Here is a 5,243-nt window from a genome sequence, read left to right as displayed (position 1 = left end):
CTGTATTGTTATTTTTCGTCACTACCTCCCCGAGCTGGGAGTGGGTAATTTACGCGCCTGCTGCCTTCCTTAGATGTGGTAGCCGTTTCTCAGGCTCCCTCTCCGGAATCGAACCCTGATTCCCCGTTACCCGTTGCAACCATGGTAGTCCTAGATACTACCATCAAAAGTTGATAGGGCAGACATTTGAAAGATCTGTCGTCGGTACAAGACCATACGATCTGCATGTTATCTAGAGTTCAACCAATATAACGATCTTGCGATCGCTTGGTTTTAGCCTAATAAAAGCACATGTCCCATAAGGTTCATGTTTTAATTGCATGTATTAGCTCTAGAATTACCACAGTTATCCAAGTAACTGTTAACGATCTAAGGAACCATAACTGATATAATGAGCCTTTTGCGGTTTCACTTTTAATTCGTGTGTACTTAGACATGCATGGCTTAATCTTTGAGACAAGCATATAACTACTGGCAGGATCAACCAGAATAATGTTTTTATTCATATTTCATTCATATTTTTGAATAGAAATTAGCAATATAAATTTTATAGATTGTTTTCTATCGAATACGGCCATTTTTATATAGCATTCGTATACGTTTGTTGTTTTCACAATATATACTTGTTCCGCCACTAATAATAACAAGTTTTTTAATTATTGATGTTAAAAACACAATATTTTTTTCGTAATACGTAATAATTTTCTTTATATTTGCATATTTCATTCTAAAATATCTTTTTTGTTCGACATACGTCATTATTGTATCCACACATGTACAATTTTTGTTTAACCAATATAAAATATTGAATTAAATCATTTGTATTTTGATGATAAATTTAAAATTTATCTGTATATATTCATATAAGACTCTTTGGTAATATATAATATAAAACCGAGCGCATATATGATATGTACGTTAGAAAAAATAATATATATATATATTATTTTCTTTTAATATAGGGACACCTCTTTTAATTTATCCCCGCAGGGAATTATCACATAACTCAGTATGTGATAATGGCAGACCAATATACATATATATCAAGATTATCAATACAAAATATATATCATTATTAGCCTGCCTCAATTGTAATTATTTATTTGGATTAACGATAAAGTTCGGAAACAATTTGTTATTCTATGTATAATAGAAACCTTGGCCTTTGTTTCAACATTATTATCTTTGGGCTTAAAATATTAACCGTGGAGCCAAGTCTCATATTCATAAATGAATAAAGAAACAAATTTGACGGATTAATATCTTCTCTACCGACAGACAGTATTTTGTCACGTCAATAGTAGATGGCCGGCCCATTGACCATCCTATAGTAGTTTTTGGACCCAATATCTTTAATTCGGGTATTTTCAATTGTCTTTGCCAATCAACCGTTTGGTACTCTCTCATATAATAAGAGAATACACATATAATTCCATTATATGGATATATCTTCATTATTTTATTTGCTACATCACCCTATAATAGTTTTTGAACCCGTCAACTTCAATTCGGGTATTTTCAATTGTCTTTGCCAACCATTTATATGGTATTCTCTATTATAATAAGAGAATACTAGTGTATATCCATTATATGGATATATCATCTTCATATTATTTGCTACACCACCCTATAGTAGTTTTTGAACCCATCATCTGCAATTCGGGTATTTTCAATTGTCTTTGCCAACCAACTATACGGTATTCTCTCTTATAATAAGAGAATACAAGTATATTTTCATTATATGGATATAATGCCATTTATTTTTCAATATCCATATAATTCATTTAGTTTTGTATGTACAAAACAAGTTTTCTTTATAGTATTGACAAAATCATATGTTTACGCATAACATAAGTTTTGACCAATACGAGGAGGGGCCCGCCAACGACCACCTCCCTATAGTAGTTTTTTACCCCACGCACTACTGCGTGCCTGTTTACAGTACTAGTGCCAGCTATCACTAGGTTTATATATCATGTTTCAGTGATATATGGGTAAATTCTACCATTTATTCTTATGTATATGGCATTTCTATGCCATATTTATACAATCCATTCATATCTTAATGTATATTTATTATATTATACATTATTATGCCTTATAGGTATTATACCTATAAGCCATATCCATACGATTCATTCACTAGTGCCGCCCCTCACTAGGTTTATAATTGTTATATCATTGATATACAATTTATTTCTATATATATGGCATTTATATGCCATATCCATACAATGCATTCACATTTCAATGTATATTTACTTGTTATACATTATTATGCCTTATAGGTATTATACCTATAAGCCATATCCATACGATTCACTTATATAAATATATGTATATTTTTCTATACATAATTTTTTTTTATTTTTGTATGGATTTCTATGCATATCCATAGTTTATATGGATATGCTTGGCGTTCTATATAGTATTGACAAATTCATATGCATAACATAAGTTTTGACCAATACGAGGAGGGGCCCGCCAACGACCACCTCCCTATAGTAGTTTTTTACCCCACGCACTATTGCGTGCCTGTTTACAGTACTAGTGCCAGCTATCACTAGGTTTATATATCGTGTTTCAGTGATATATGGGTAAATTCTACCATTTATTCTTATGTATATGGCATTTCTATGCCATATTTATACAATCCATTCATATCTTAATGTATATTTATTATATTATACATTATTATGCCTTATAGGTATTATACCTATAAGCCATATCCATACGATTCATTCACTAGTGCCGCCCCTCCTAGGTTTATAATTGTTATATCATTGATATACAATTTATTTCTATATATATGGCATTTATATGCCATATCCATACAATGCATTCACATTTCAATGTATATTTACTTGTTATACATTATTATGCCTTATAGGTATTATACCTATAAGCCATATCCATACGATTCACTTATATAAATATATGTATATTTTTTCTATACATAATTTTTTTTACTTTTGTATGGATTTCTATGCATATCCATAGTTTATATGGATATGCTTGGCGTTCTATATAGTATTGACAAATTCATATGCATAACATAAGTTTTGACCAATACGAGGAGGGGCCCGCCAACGACCACCTCCCTATAGTAGTTTTTTACCCCACGCACTATTGCGTGCCTGTTTACAGTACTAGTGCCAGCTATCACTAGGTTTATATATCGTGTTTCAGTGATATATGGGTAAATTCTACCATTTATTCTTATGTATATGGCATTTCTATGCCATATTTATACAATCCATTCATATCTTAATGTATATTTATTATATTATACATTATTATGCCTTATAGGTATTATACCTATAAGCCATATCCATACGATTCATTCACTAGTGCCGCCCCTCACTAGGTTTATAATTGTTATATCATTGATATACAATTTATTTCTATATATATGGCATTTATATGCCATATCCATACAATGCATTCACATTTCAATGTATATTTACTTGTTATACATTATTATGCCTTATAGGTATTATACCTATAAGCCATATCCATACGATTCACTTATATAAATATATGTATATTTTTCTATACATAATTTTTTTTTACTTTTGTATGGTTTTCTATGCATATCCATAGTTTATATGGATATGCTTGGCGTTCTATATAGTATTGACAAATTCATATGCATAACATAAGTTTTGACCAATACGAGGAGGGGCCCGCCAACGACCACCTCCCTATAGTAGTTTTTTACCCCACGCACTATTGCGTGCCTGTTTACAGTACTAGTGCCAGCTATCACTAGGTTTATATATCGTGTTTCAGTGATATATGGGTAAATTCTACCATTTATTCTTATGTATATGGCATTTCTATGCCATATTTATACAATCCATTCATATCTTAATGTATATTTATTATATTATACATTATTATGCCTTATAGGTATTATACCTATAAGCCATATCCATACGATTCATTCACTAGTGCCGCCCCTCACTAGGTTTATAATTGTTATATCATTGATATACAATTTATTTCTATATATATGGCATTTATATGCCATATCCATACAATGCATTCACATTTCAATGTATATTTACTTGTTATACATTATTATGCCTTATAGGTATTATACCTATAAGCCATATCCATACGATTCACTTATATAAATATATGTATATTTTTCTATACATAATTTTTTTTTACTTTTGTATGGTTTTCTATGCATATCCATAGTTTATATGGATATGCTTGGCGTTCTATATAGTATTGACAAATTCATATGCATAACATAAGTTTTGACCAATACGAGGAGGGGCCCGCCAACGACCACCTCCCTATAGTAGTTTTTTACCCCACGCACTATTGCGTGCCTGTTTACAGTACTAGTGCCAGCTATCACTAGGTTTATATATCGTGTTTCAGTGATATATGGGTAAATTCTACCATTTATTCTTATGTATATGGCATTTCTATGCCATATTTATACAATCCATTCATATCTTAATGTATATTTATTATATTATACATTATTATGCCTTATAGGTATTATACCTATAAGCCATATCCATACGATTCATTCACTAGTGCCGCCCCTCACTAGGTTTATAATTGTTATATCATTGATATACAATTTATTTCTATATATATGGCATTTATATGCCATATCCATACAATGCATTCACATTTCAATGTATATTTACTTGTTATACATTATTATGCCTTATAGGTATTATACCTATAAGCCATATCCATACGATTCACTTATATAAATATATGTATATTTTTCTATACATAATTTTTTTTTACTTTTGTATGGATTTCTATGCATATCCATAGTTTATATGGATATGCTTGGCGTTCTATATAGTATTGACAAATTCATATGCATAACATAAGTTTTGACCAATACGAGGAGGGGCCCGCCAACGACCACCTCCCTATAGTAGTTTTTTACCCCACGCACTATTGCGTGCCTGTTTACAGTACTAGTGCCAGCTATCACTAGGTTTATATATCGTGTTTCAGTGATATATGGGTAAATTCTACCATTTATTCTTATGTATATGGCATTTCTATGCCATATTTATACAATCCATTCATATCTTAATGTATATTTATTATATTATACATTATTATGCCTTATAGGTATTATACCTATAAGCCATATCCATACGATTCATTCACTAGTGCCGCCCCTCACTAGGTTTATAATTGTTATATCATTGATATACAATTTATTTCTATATATATGGCATTTATATGCCATATCC

At 30.8% G+C, this 5,243-nt stretch overlaps 1 non-coding gene across 1 annotated transcript in view; it reads right to left on the bottom strand.

Moving 5' to 3' along the window:
- LOC119562687 overlaps positions 1 to 491 on the bottom strand; it is a 1,995-nt gene extending 1,504 nt beyond the window's left edge. Inside the window, exon 1 of the ribosomal RNA XR_005221955.1 lies at positions 1 to 491. This exon is cut by the window's left edge and continues 1,504 nt beyond it. This is a non-coding gene — a ribosomal RNA (small subunit ribosomal RNA).
- Between the last annotated feature and the right edge of the window lie 4,752 nt (positions 492 to 5,243).

Source organism: Drosophila subpulchrella, unplaced genomic scaffold (assembly GCF_014743375.2).
Source record: "Drosophila subpulchrella strain 33 F10 #4 breed RU33 unplaced genomic scaffold, RU_Dsub_v1.1 Primary Assembly Seq82, whole genome shotgun sequence".
In the NCBI taxonomy this organism is placed as follows: domain Eukaryota; kingdom Metazoa; phylum Arthropoda; class Insecta; order Diptera; family Drosophilidae; genus Drosophila; species Drosophila subpulchrella.
Note: the sequence above shows the minus strand (reverse complement) of the source record. Positions and strands in the feature narration are given on the sequence as shown.